Consider the following 15,230-nt stretch of genomic DNA (forward strand, 5'->3'; position numbering starts at 1 on the left):
ACATGATGCAAAAAAAACCCCAAAACTTAATAACTGCTAGTCTAGAGTCACACTTATGCAGGGACGGGTGGATTTCAAAGGGGTCTGAACTGAGCCCATAGGGAAATTCAGACCCTGGGGAGACTAAGGCCTGCTTCATTCTCTGAAACATGAGGGGACTAGAATTGACAGGTTCCAAGGTCCATTCCAGCTCTAACAATTCATCTTCCTCCATTCTAAGATCCTTGCCAGCTCAAGACTTGGAGTCAGGAGACTTGAATTTAAAACCTGGCTTTGACTCATACTAGTTGTGCGACCCTGGGCAAGTCACTTTGCTTCCTGAGCCCGTTTCCTTATAAATGGAGAGTTTCCTACAAAACTGGGGCGGTAATCCTTGCACAATCTACCTTGAAGGACTGTGGTGAGGAGAATGCTTGCAAGTTTTAAAGTCCTAAATTAAAAAAGGAGGTTTTTCTATTATTGCCAAGGTCCCTTCTAGCTCTGCTATTCTACTGCCTAAGATCCTTCCCAGCTCTCACATTCTGTGTTCTGTGTCCTAAATTCCTTCCGAGCTCCATCATTCTGTTAGTCTGTGACTTTGGGCACGGACTCTAGATGGATTGCCCTGAGGCCCAGGACACTGGGGAAACGCTGGACCTTCCCACTGGAGGCACAAGTCTCCCCATGTCTGTTGGCATACTCAGTCACATCCACAACAAGGACATGAACATGTTGCCCCAGGATGGCCGCTTAGTTACCTACCTACCCACCCTCCACCCCCACCTCAGTCCAGAGCCCTGAGGGGCTATTTAGGGGATACGATGTCTATCTTGATGTGGTATGGAGAGAGAGAGAGAGAGAGAGAGAGAGAGAGAGAGAGAGAGAGAGAGAGAGAGAGAGAGAGAGAGAAATCAATTTAAAGTCAGAAGAGCTAGGTCCTAGCCCTGCCCAGCCCCTCCCGCATTAGACTGTGAGATCTGTGGAAGCAGGGACTGCCTTTTGCCTTTCCTAGTACTCCTAGCCCTTACCACATAGTGCCTTGTCTCATAGTAGATATTTAAATGTTTATGACTAACTGCTCACTAACCTATCTTTCAAATACAAGGTACCCCCAACATCCAAGTCTTAAACTTTTTTGCCTTGCTTGAGAAGCCCTTCCCTGACCACCCAAGTCTATAGAACTCTTTTTCCCTTCTGATTCCTAAATTCCTTCCTCTTTGTATGACTCATAGCCATTAGAGATTGAGATTATTTTTTTTACGTATACACATCTTATCTCAACAGATAGTACAGTACATCTTGTCTCATTTTTATTCCCCAGAGTGCTTTGCAGGGAGCAGTGTGGCATTGTAGATGGACCACTAGCCCTGGAGTCAGAAAGGCCTGGGTTCAAATCTGATATGATAGCAGTATGAACCTAGACAAGTCACTTAGCCATCTCAATATCTAATCTAGCCAGCTCTTTAGGCTATGAGTTACTGATCAGTATCAGTGAAGGAAGTGTCTGCCTGAGGAGTTCCTTACCATTATAAAGTTGAAAGTCTGGATAAAGAAAAAAAATAGAGAGAGTGAGTCTTGCAGAACAGTTGGTGCCCAAAACTACTGTCTTGAGAGTGGGTTTCCTCTTCTCACAGAATCTCCTGGTCACTTGGGCAAATAAGACTTTTTAAAAAATTATTATTGTCTTAAAACTATATCCACACTACTGCCAAAATAATCTTCCTAATTCTCCAGTATGTCCATGTCATTGTCCTGCTCAAAAGCCTTCAAGGGCTCCCTGTTGCCCACAGGATAAACTACCTGGCATTCAAGGTCTGCCACAGTCTGATTCCAACTTACGTTTCCAGTTTCATTTCACATGACTCTTTCACCATACCCAGGAGCTGCTAAGTCACTTAGCTCCAAAATCCTGTCCTGGCGCCATGCTTCCTCTCTCCAGTCATCTGGTACTCACCTACTTAGCCCTCACACTTCTTGCTATGGGAGCTGGAATCCAAGTGGTTTTCATGTAGCCTTGTACTTGGTAGATGCTTCATAAATGTTCATTGGCTAGAACTGACCTGAGTTGAATGTTGGAAGGAAATTAAGGACTGGGAGGGTTCTAGGATTCCAGAATTTCTTCCATCTCCAGGGAGGATAGGACAAGAGGAAATAGATTTGTCTTTCTACAAGAGAACTGGAAAGACTATCTGGTAGGGAGAATTAGCAGCCCTAGAGAGTTGGAGAATAAATAAGAACTTCCAAATCCTCTTCTGATGTCCTCTGACCACCTGGGTTAGTAAGAACTGAAATTTATATAGGACCTTAAGGCTTTAAAAATGCATGACATACATTAACTCATTGATATCTGAAATCTATTATATATACATATATGTATATATGTTTATCTCACATATATGTGTGTATATCTTATATATAAAATGAAAATATAGATAATTGCATATGCAGCATGTCCCAGAAGTCTTAGTTGCAGTTTAATTTCAAACCTGAACTAGAATTTGGGGATTCTCTGTGTATAGATATATCATCAAAGAACAAAAAATGTTCCCTTCGCTGAAGTTCTAGTGCCTCTAAGGTGGTATACAGGCAGATCCCAGTTGGCATGAAGAATGAATTCTATTGAGTAGTTGCATGTATTTGAATTCATACTTGTTGATTATTTCTGAAGAGGACAGATGACATCTTGGGGTGATATCTTGGCTCTCAAGTGAACAGATTTAAGTGAGGCAGAGTTGCACAAAGTGTCAGCCTCATTCTCTCTTCCAGAGCCACCAAAGTCCAGCGGCAGGAAAAAAGTCAGGACATCTGGTGATAGGCTGGGATACAGCGGATAACCTTAGTATCTTCCATGCTGACCAAGCTCTACCACTCCACAGCACCTGCTTCAGCCTCTGTGGCCATTTGAACAAATTGTTCTCATCCACCCATTCTGCCCACCCAGGCAGTCTTCATATGCTTGGGGTAGACACCCCACCTCCCAACTCACCAATAGACTTGAGGCCTGAATTTACACCGTTCAAAGTTATAATTATGTAAAATATGGCCACTGGTTCCAGCCCAATGGAAACATGTAGTGTGGATTCGAATACCATAACAACTGCTCATACTAATTAGCACCTAGTTGTAGTGGGCAGAGCACTAACCTTGGAATCAGGAGATATAAATTTAAATCCTACAGTGTATGGGACCGAAGTTAGGTTCTACGGAAGGAAGGAAACACACTTACTGAAGTGCTTACTGTGTGCCAGGCACTGAACCTTTAAGCACTTTACAAATATCATCTCATTTGATCCTCACAACAACCTTGGGAAATAGGTGCTATTTTTATCCTCATATTACAGTTGAGGAAACTGAGGCAGGCGGAAGTTAAGTGACTTACTCAGGGTCACACAGCTTTGTAAATGTCTGAGTCCAGATCTGACATCAGGCCTTCCAGCTTGCTAATTCATTGCATGGCCTGGCTGTTAACACATCCAGGGGTGGCTATAATGGTTGTTAACACTATGATAATTAGAGAATGGTATGAGGGAAAAGGCACTGACTCTGGAGTCAGAGGACCTGGGTGCAAACCCTTTCTTCTATGATTACTACTAGGGTGAGTTTGGGCCCTTTGCCTCAGTTTCCTCAGTTACAAAATGAGAGGGTTGCTCTGAATGGCCCCTGAAGTTCCTTCTAGCTCTATATCTCTAATCCTAAGAAAGGACTATTGTGGCGTGGAGTAGCAGTGAGGATTCTGTTAGGGACCAAGGCAATAACTGAGACCAGTCTAGGAGAGAATATTCAATTTGGAGTCCAAAAAGATGGGAGTCCTAGCTGATATTTACTACTATGTGACCTTGAGGAAATTACTTTGCTTCTCTGGGCCTCAATTTCCTCGTCTGCAACATTGGGGGCAAAGACTAGATTGTCTCATAGGTCCCTTGCACTTCTAAGTTCTGTGAACTTACATGTTGAAGCTGTCTTATTAGAAACCAAAGGAGTTCTGGTCCCCCAGAAAGTGTTGGTCTTCAGAGCTAGGGGTGGCTTCTCTGGTGTTCCTGCCCAGTCAGCACATTCCCTTGGCAGACTCTGATGTTGCTCATCTCTACTGGCTGGGAGGCTGGCCTGGTTCCTGAGGGAGGTTGGTGACAGATCCATGGGATTACCTCTGTCTTTCCCTGGCCGCCTCTAGTCAGCTGCCTCCCTGGACCTGCCCTTCCCCTTCCTTGGCTAGTCTCTGAATCTAGGGTGGGGGGGAAAGTTTACCGTCTCACACACACACACACACACACACAAAACACCCCATTAGTGAACCCCATCCCAGGCCTAGTAGTGCTCAGGGCCTTGTGCAGGACCCAGGCCACCTTTCTACTTCTGAGTTTGGGTGACTACATTGGAACAGCTGCTCAGGCCCCTCTCCTACTGGGGTAGGACAGGAAGTGGGGGAATCCCAGGGCCAATTAAAACTTCCCAGGGAATTAAGGTCAGTGGGATGTAATTACTCTAGTTATATATAATGGCCTATCTGGAGGGACGTGGAGGAGTGGACTTTGCCTGAGAGTACACCCTGGACACCTTGGGCCTCTGGCTCCAGCTCCTAGGGGCCTTATCCTAGAGAATCAGAGAATGATAAGAACCTTCTCACTCCCTGGGAGATGAGGGGTTAACCCTTCCCTAGTCCCAAAGTCTTGTCTGCGTGACCATCAGCCACATCCTCTCCCAGCTCCTGGCATGGAATGTGGAAATTCTCCCAGCCTCCAAGAAGGGAGGCCGTCAAAGCTTTAAATGGCCTTGCATGGAGGGACATATTTCCCAGCTTGACGCTCTCCCCTACAACCAACCCCTTCCTCCCCCCACCCCCTTGTCTCACTACACTGTGATGGAACATGCTAGGTATTGGGCAATAACCTTTTAGACTCTGAAAAGAACAGCCAACTTCCTCTCTTCCCTTCCCCCTATTGCCTATCTCAGTCCTAATATGGGAGCCAAGGGCAAAGTCCACACTCCCCCAGCAGCCCTGGGGCCCAGAGCTCAGGGTGAAGGCAGCAGCTGCCTCTGGGGAGCCACAGGGAAAGAGCTTGTGCCAGTGTGGCCTCAGGCAAGGTCTTCTCCCCTGCTTGTCAATCTGTCATGGTAGAAACAGACTGGTTTAGAAGGTGAAAGACCTAGGTTTGAATTCCAGCTCTCCCACTTCCAGAATCCTAGACCCATAAAGAACTTTGGAGACCAAAATACTCAGTTTACAGATGAAGAAACTGAAAAATTAAGTGACTTGTCCAAGGTCACATGGGGAGTTCTTAGCAAAAGCAAGAGTCAAACCCAAGGGCTCTGGCTCCAAACGCATCATTTTTCCTTGACAATGTAAGGTCTTGTTCACCTTGGGCAAGCTGCTTCTCTGAATCCATTTCCCCAGCTGTAAAATGTCAATACCTACTTCACAAAGCTATTACTGCAGAAAATGCTTAGTGGCCTAGACACAAGAGGGCCAAGAGAAAGAAAGGGAAGGTGAGCTAGAAATATATTAGATTAAACCTAACACAGAAGCAGGGTTGGGCAGGTGAGGACTTTTTTGATAATGCTTATGATTCAGTACTTTTTTTTATTTAATTTTTTCCCCAATTATGTGAAAAATTTGAGGGGCGGAGCCAAGATGGCGGAGTGAAAGCAACGACTCACCTAAGCTCCTGGAAAAACTCCTCTGGATATATCTGGGGGGAGAGTCTGACCAGACTTTGGAGGTGTAGAATCCAGTGGGAGACGGACTTTGACAGATTCGGAGCCCAGGCTGGACTGGAAGGTCCACGGGAGGGATCTGTTCCGCGGGGGTAAGACCCCGGCGCACAGCGCAGCGCGGTCAGCGCGGCAGGGCGAAGGCGACCCGAGGGGCCCGAGAGTGGCGGGCGAGACCAGCGGAGCAGGAGATAAGCCAGGCCGAGCCAACGATATCAGCGCAACAGCCTTTGAAATCTTCAGCCTAAAGACGGGACTTCAGTGGGTCACTACTTGAACATCCAGGAGCTGGGATGCCGGAGTGATCAGTAAGTGCTCTCCCCTCCCCCCCGATGACCGTGAGGGAACCATAAAATTCTTCCCCAGATTGATCCTGGATCAGTGGGAGCAGCAGAAGGGGGCGGGTGGTCTCATAACACCAGAGGCTGGAGAGGTGGCAAAGGGGGATTCTTCCTACCGTGGTGGAGGCTATCTGGAGGGACAGACGACCCAGGGCAGAGAAAAATTCGCACTGAGACCCAAGCAAGCCTCAGCCCGGGAGACGAGCCCCAGGAGGGGCGGGAACACGCATTAGCCTCTAGGCGTGCCCCAGCCCAACAACAACAACAACAACAAAAAAAAGCCTGCTTTTAGCCTAGACAAACATCAACTCAACTTAAAAGATCTGTATCTTCTGACTGAAAGAACCACAAGCTACAACACTCAGCCAACATCATGAATCGGAAAAAGCAGACGAAAAGTGAAAAAACCATAGAATCTTTCTATGGGGATAAGGACAAAAACACAAACACCAAAGAGGTCAGAGCTGAGACTGTACTTCCATCTGAAACCTCAGATGGGACTATGAATTTCTCGCAAGCACAACTAGATTACCTGGAACGTCTGAAGAAGGATATAAAAGAAAAACTGGCCAATGATTTTAAAACCATAAAAAAAGAATTCACTGATGAGAACATCAATCTGAAAAAGAAAATTGAAGAAATGGAAAAGGAAGTTCAAAAATTAACTGGAGAGAATAATTCCCTAAAAGGAAGAGTTAATCAAATGGAAAAGGAAACTCAAAACCTAATAGGGAAAATTGATCAGATGGAAAAGGAAACCCAAAACCTAACTGGGAAAATTGGTCGAATGGAAAAAGAAGTACAAAAATTAAATGGAGAAAATAGCTCCTTAAAGGGAAAAATTGGCCAGATGGAAAAGGAGATGCGAAAGCTAACTGAAGAAAACAATACGATCAAGATTAGAATTGGGCAAGTAGAAACTAATGACTCAATGAGGCAACAAGAATCAGTCAAACAAAATCTAAAGAATGAAAAGATAGAAGAAAATCTAAAATATTTAATTGGAAAAAAAACTGACCTGGAAAATAGATCCAGGAGAGAAAATCTAAGAATTATTGGCCTGCCAGAAACCCATGATGAAGAAAAGAGTCTGAACAATATCTTCCAGGAAATCATCAAGGAAAACTGCCCAGAAGTACTAGACTCAGAGGGCAAAATAGTTATCGAAAGAATCCACCGTTCCCCACCAGAAAGGGATCCCAAACTCAAAACCCCAAGAAATATAGTTGCCAAATTCCAGAGCTATCAAGTGAAGGAGAAAATACTACAAGCAGCCAGAAAGAAACAATTTAAATATCAAGGTCACACAGTCAGGATCACACAGGACCTTGCAGCTTCTACATTAAAAGATCGAAAGAATTGGAACCCAATATTCCGTAAGGCAAAGGAGTTGGGACTCCAACCGAGGATCAACTACCCAGCAAAGTTCAGCATAACATTTCAGGCAAGGAGAAAGTCATTCAATGAAATAAGGGATTTCCAGAGCTTCCTGACCAAAACACCAGAACTCAATAGACAATTTGATCTTCAAATGCAGGTCTCCAGAGAATCATAAAAAGGTAAACAGAGGGGAAAAAACTAAAACAAAAACTTGCAACTCAATTAGGGCAATCTGTTTACCTCCCTGTAAGGGAAGATGATACCTGTTAATCTTGAGAACTGTGCAGCTATTATGATAAAAGGGATATATGCAGAGGGAACGGGCATAAAGTAAATGATGTCATGGCAAAAATATGATTTAAGTATGAGAAGGGAATGTAATAGGAGGTGTGGAAAGGGGGAAGCAGAAAATGGCAAATTATATCACAGGAAGAAGTACAAAACTATAGTAGAGGGAAGGAGGGGAGGGAGATGAGCATTGTTTGAGAGGTACTCTCATCTGATTTGTTCAAAGGAGGGAACAATAACCTCAAGCAGATAATCCTAACTAGCTCTATAGGTAGTAGGAGGGGAAGGGGGAAGAAAGGGGAGGGTGGCTAAAAGGGAGGAAAGAAGCAATAAGAGTAAAGGGGACTAAAAGGGAGGGGGGCTAAAAGAAGGAGGGGAAGGCTGCAGGAGGAGGGGGAGAAAAGTGAATACTATTGAGGAGGGGAAGGGAGACGGGAGAGTTAAAAGCACAAATGGTGGGAAAGAGGGTGGAGGGAAATACACAGATTGTAATCATAACTGTGAATGTGAATGGAATGAACTCTCCCATAAAACGGAGACGGATAGCAGAATGGATTAAAAGCCATAATCCAACAATATGCTGCTTACAAGAAACACATTTGAAACGGGGGGATACACATAGGATAAAGGTCAAAGGATGGAGCAGAATATATTGTGCTTCAGCTCATGTAAGAAAGGCAGGAGTAGCAATCCTAATCTCAGACAAAGCAAAAGCAGAAATAGATCTAATCAAAAGGGATAAGGATGGAAACTATATCCTACTAAAAGGCACCATAGACAATGAAGCAATATCATTACTAAACATGTATGCTCCAAGTGGTATAGCATCCAGATTCTTAGAGGAGAGGTTGGGGGAGTTGAAGGAAGAAATTGATAGCAAAACTATACTAGTGGGGGACCTCAACCTCCCCCTCTCTGAACTAGATAAATCCAACCTTAAAATAAACAAGAAAGAGGTTAAGGAGGTAAATAAAACTCTGGATAAGGTAGATATGATAGATCTTTGGAGAAAATTAAATGGGAATAGAAAGGAATATACCTTTTTCTCAGCGGTACATGGAACATTTACAAAAATTGACCATGTACTAGGACATAAAAATCTCACAATCCAGTGCAGAAAGGTAGAGATAATCAATGCATCCTTTTCAGATCATAATGCATTAAAAATTACATGTAATAAAAGGCCATGGAAAGAGAAACCAAAAATCAATTGGAAACTAAATAATCTAATTCTAAAGAAGGATTGGGTTAAAGAAGAAATCATAGAAACAATCAACAACTTCATTCAAGAGAATGACAATAGTGAGACAACATACCAAAACTTATGGGACACTGCAAAAGCAGTTATTAGGGGAAGTTTTATATCTCTGAATGCTTACATAAATAAAATAGAGAAAGAGGAGATCAATGACTTAGGCTTGCAGTTGAAAAAGCTAGAAAAAGAACAAATTGAAAATCCCCAAGTAAATACCAAATTAGAAATACTGAAAACCAAAGGAGAGATTAATAAAATTGAAATAAAGAAAACTATTGAATTAATAAATAAAACCAATAGTTGGTTTTATGAAAAAACTAATAAAATTGATAAACCTTTGGTTAATCTGATCAAAAAAAAGAAAGAAGAAAACCAAATTACTAACATTAAAAATGAAAGGGATGAACTCACCTCCAATGAGGAGGAAATTAAAACAATAATTAGAAACTACTTTGCCCAACTTTATGCCCACAAATTCGACAATCTAAACGAGATGGATGAATATTTTAAAAAATACAAATTGCCCAGATTAACAGAAGAGGAAGTTGAATACTTAAACAACCCCATCTCAGAAAAAGAAATTGAACAAGCCATCAATGAACTCCCTAGGAAAAAATCTCCAGGACCAGATGGATTCACAAGTGAATTCTATCAAACATTTAAAGAACAGTTAATTCCAATACTACATACACTATTCTTGAAAATTGGGGAAGAAGGAGTCCTCCCAAATTCTTTCTATGATACAAATATGGTTTTGATACCCAAACCAGGAAGAGACAAAACAGAGAAAGAAAATTATAGACCAATTTCCCTAATGAATATAGATGCAAAAATTTTAAATAAGATTTTAGCAAAACGAATACAGCATCTTATCACGAGATTAATACATTATGATCAGGTAGGATTCATACCAGGACTACAGGGCTGGTTCAATATTAGGAAAACTATTAGCATTATCGATCACATCAACAACAAAGCTAACAAAAACCACATGATTATCTCAATAGATGCAGAAAAAGCTTTTGACAAAATACAACATCCATTCCTACTAAAAACATTGGAGAACGTAGGAATAAAGGGAACTTTCCATAAAATAATAAGCAGTATCTATCTAAAACCTTCAGCAAGCATTATATGCAATGGGGATAAGCTAGATGCATTCCCAATAAGATCAGGGGTGAAACAAGGTTGTCCATTATCACCACTATTATTCAATATGGTACTAGAAATGTTAGCTGTAGCAATTAGACAAGATAAAGATATTCAAGGAATTAGAATAGCCAAAGAAGAAACTAAGTTATCACTCTTTGCAGATGATATGATGATTTACCTAGAGAATCCCAGAGATTCAAGTAAAAAATTACTTGAATTAATAAACAACTTTGGCAAAGTTGCAGGTTACAAAATAAACCCACACAAATCCTCTGCATTCCTATATATTAGCAACAAAGTTCAACAGCAAGAGATAGAAAGAGAAATCCCATTTAAAGTTAGGGTAGACAGTATAAAATACTTAGGAGTCTACCTGCCAAAACAAACCCAGGGACTATATGAACACAATTACAAGACACTTTTTGCACAAATAAAGTCAGATTTAAGTAAGTGGAAAAACATTAGTTGCTCATGGGTAGGCCGTGCTAATATAATAAAAATGACAATTCTACCCAAATTAATATACTTATTTAGTGCCATACCAATTAAACTATCAGACAATTACTTTCTAGAGCTGGATAAAATAATATCAAAATTCATATGGAAAAACAAAAGGTCCAGAATATCAAAGGGACTAATGAAAAGAAATGCTTGGGAAGGTGGCCTAGCGCTACCAGACCTTAAACTGTACTATAAAGCAGCAATTATCAAAACCACTTGGTATTGGCTAAGAAACAGAGAGGTAGACAAGTGGAATAGACTTGGCACTCAAGATGCAGTAGGCAAGGAATACAGTAACCTTCTGTTTGATAAACCCAAGGACCCCAGCTTCTGGGATAAGAACTCATTGTTTGACAAAAATTGCTGGGAAAACTGGATAACAGTGTGGCGGAAATTAGGCATAGACCCATACCTGACACCGTACACAAGAATAAAGTCCAAATGGGTACATGATTTAGGTATAAAGATTGATACCATGAATAAACTGGAGAAGCAAGGAATAGTGTATTTATCAGATCTATGGAGAAGGGAAGAATTCTTTACTAAAGGAGAGATAGAATGCATTATGAAATGCAAAATGGATAACTTTGAGTACATTAAACTGAGAAGTTTTTGCACAACCAAACCCAATGCAACCAAAATCCGGAGGGATGTAGTAAATTGGGAAAAAATTTTTACAGCTAAGCTCGGGGATAAAGGCCTCATTTCTAGAATATATAGAGAACTGACCCAAATGTATAATCATACAAGTCATTCCCCAATTGATAAATGGTCAAAGGATATGAACAGGCAATTTTCAGAGGAAGAAATTAAAGCTATCTATAATCATATGAAAAAATGCTCTAAATCACTATTGGTTAGAGAGATGCAAATCAAAACAACTCTGAGGTACCACATCACACCTATAAGATTGGCAAACATGACAGAACAAGAAAATGATAAATGCTGGAGAGGATGTGGGAGAGTTGGAACACTAATTCATTGTTGGTGGAGCTGCAAGCGCATCCAACCATTCTGGAGAGCAATTTGGAACTATGCCCAAAGGGCTACAAAAATGTGCATACCTTTTGACCCAGCAATATCGCTACTAGGACTATATCCCCAAGAGATCATAAAAATGGGAAAGGGTCCCACATGTACAAAAATATTTATAGCAGCACTCTATGTAGTTGCCAAAAACTGGAAGTCAAGGGGATGTCCATCAATTGGGGAATGGCTGAATAAATTATGGTATATGAATGTAATGGAGTACTATTGTGCCATAAGAAATGATGAACAAGAAGACTTCAGAGAGGCCTGGAAGGACTTATATGACCTGATGCTGAGTGAAAGGAGCAGAACCAGGAGAACTTTATGCACAGCAACAACCACAGTGTGTGAGAGTTTTTTCTGGTAGATTGAGATTTTTGTAATAACACAAGAACTTCTGAAAAAAAAAAAAAATCCCAATGGTGGACCTCAAGGCAAAATGCCTTCCACACTCAGAGAGAGAAATATGGAAGTCACTCACATAATGTAGCAGATCATGTTTGTGTATGTGTATGTGTTTGTGTATCATGTTCTGATTTGTTAAAAAAAAAAAAAAGAAAAATTTCTTAACATTTATTTTAAAAAAATTTCGAGTTCCAAATTCTCTCCTTCCCTCCCCCAACCTTGAGAAAGCAAGCACTTTGATATAGATTATATATTTGCAGTCATGAAAAACATTTCAACGTTTCCAACAAAAAGAAAATAAAAACCAAAGCCAAAAACCAAAATCAAAACCCAAGAAAAATAAAGCTTAAAAAAAAGATGCTTCAGTCTGCATTCCCACTCCATCAGATCTTTCACTGGGGGTGGACAGCATTTTTCACTGTTAAGTCCTTTAGAATTGTCTTGGATCATTGTGTTGCTGAGAACGGCGAAGTCATTCACAGTTGAGCATCATACGGTATTGCTGTTCCTAGGTACAATATTTTCTGAATTCTGCTCACTTCACTCTGCATTAGTTCATGTAAGTTTTCCCAAGTTTTTCTGAAAGCATTGCTGTTTATTTCTTATAGCACAAAAGTATGAGAATTGAGCCCGTCTAACGAGCCCCCAACTGTGAGAAACATGCTCACCTCAAACAAAAAACAGTACGTACTGTGAAATCAGGAAAGCTTTTATTAATCTTTACATCCATTCCCTCTGAATGGGTAGGTAGCCTCCCCAGTAAGGTTACAGGAAGACTGTAACACGTTCAGAAAAATGGACACTTCTTTGACGATTTTCCAAATTTTTGAATCTCCCAGACCACCGTCCCCTGGCCGTGTGACTTTGTTCTCCTGTCTGATATAGGCTTTCCCTCAGACAGCTCATCGAGTCTATGATTTAGTTTCTGACTTTTACCTGTCATAGGTCATGATTCTGTGGAAACAGAACTTCCTTGTTTCCCATGATAGTACTTCATCACAATCATATACCACAACTTGTTCAGCCATTCCTCAATTGATGGGCATCTCCTCAACGTCCAATTCTTTGCCACCACAAAATGAGCAGCTATAAATATTTTTATACTCATTTCTTTGATGTCTTTGGGATACAGGCTAGTGATGGTTGTTGTTGTCGTCTTTATCCTTTATTCTCCAAGAGAACCATGATATCAAGATGATGACATGACTGGCAGTTGACTTTGATTTGAGTGAGGGAGGGCTGTGCAAGCTCACCAGCCTCACTTCTCCTCCAGAGTCATCTGGGTCCAGTGGCCTGACATTTATCAGAACAACTGGAGATAGACTAGGATGCAATATGGGACCCTGGCCATTTTAGGCTAAGATCTTATCAGATTCTCACTTTGCAGTGAGATAGACCCATTCAATGAATAGGCCTCTTTAAGTAGTTACTCAAAGGATGGCCCCTATTAATTAAAAAACAACAAAAACTATGAAGATAAAAGAAACAGAGGTCCTTCTAGGTTGCTCCAAGTTAAAAAAGGTGAGACAAGTTGGGGATGAGAGAGAAAAAGGAAAGGGGAGAAAAGCACAAAGAAAAAAATAAAAATTCCCTTCAGCAGGACAATTTCAAAGCTTTCTATTTAATAACATCAAATGACAAAATAACAACAATGAAGACGACTAATTTCTCTTGCTTTTTAATGTTTATAAGGCATTTTCCTTATAACAATCCTGTGAGATAGGCAATAAAACAATTATCTTCATTTGATGGATGAACAGAGGCCCCAAGCCGTGATAGGCCTTACTCAAGGTTGCGTGGGGATTGTAAATGATTGAATTGAGATTTTTGAATCCAGGTTTTATGAAGTCCAGTGTTCTTTTTCCTGTACTCACATACCATACTTAGCCTCATTTTTTTTGCCTCTTTAATATGAAGGAGTTAGAATGGACTAGCTCTGAGGTTCCTTCTATCCAGAAAGTGTTAAGGTTCTATATTATTATGATTGAGAGCATCTCAAGGGAATTATTCATCCAAACATGTTTTGCCTTAATTAAAACCAATTTTTTTTAGAAGTTTGTGGTGTTAAAGGTTTTCTAGTCTTATTTTAGCAAACATTTAGAATTTCATAAAGGTTTGGGTAAGTGCCATATACATGACTATTGGGTGCTGTGACAACCTCCATGTAGACTCTAATCTTGAGTTCATTTTGTATTTTGCGTAATTTTGCCGATCTAGCAGTTAAGCTACCTTTGTTTTCTTCTGAAACATCAGAAAAGTTCAGCTAGTAATGGTATTGCTGGGACAAAGGGAATACAGAGTTTTATAGCCTGTTGGGCATAGTTCCAAACTTCGTTCCAGAATGGTTGGATCAGTTCATAACCACCAACAGAGTATTAGTGCCCCAATTTTCACACATCCCCTCTAACATTTGTCATTTTCCTTTTCTTCCATATTAGCCAATCTGATAGATCTGAGGTGGTACTTCAGACTTTTTTAAATTTTAATTTCTCTAATCAATAATGATTTAGAACATTTTTTCATATTACTATAGATAGCTTTGATTTCTTTTTCTCTAAATTGTCTGTTCATATCCTTTGACCATTTATTTATGAATTGGGGAATGACATGTATCTTGATAAATTAGACTCAGTTCTCTATATATTTGAGACATGAGGTCTTTCTCAGAGAAACTTACTGTAAATTTTATTTACCCTGTTTTCTACTTTCCTTCTAATCTTAGCTACATTGGTTTTGTTAATGCAAAACCTTTTAAATTTGATGTAACCAAAATTATCCAATTTTCATCTCATAATGCTTTCTACCTGTTGTTTTGTCATAAATTGTTCTCTGATGTGACAGGCAAAATTTTCCATACTCTCCTAATTTGCTTATGTATTGGTTTTAAGTCTAAATCATGAACTTATTTCGGATATGTGTGTGTGTGTGTATGGCATATGGTATGAATGTTGATCTACACCCAGTTTCTACCAAACTATTTCTCCCTTTCCCCAGCAGTTTTTGTCAAACAGTAAATCCTTTTTAACACAGTTGAGATCTGGTACAACTTGGCTACTTTCCTTCACATTTTTCTCATTGATTCCCTTGATATTCTTGTCCTTTTGCTCTTCCAGATGAACTTTGTTATTATTTTTTCTAACTTTCTCAAATACATTTTTAGTAATTTGATTGGCATGGCACCAAGTAAATTC

This window comes from Notamacropus eugenii, chromosome 1 (assembly GCF_028372415.1).
Source record: "Notamacropus eugenii isolate mMacEug1 chromosome 1, mMacEug1.pri_v2, whole genome shotgun sequence".
Lineage (NCBI taxonomy): Eukaryota > Metazoa > Chordata > Mammalia > Diprotodontia > Macropodidae > Notamacropus > Notamacropus eugenii.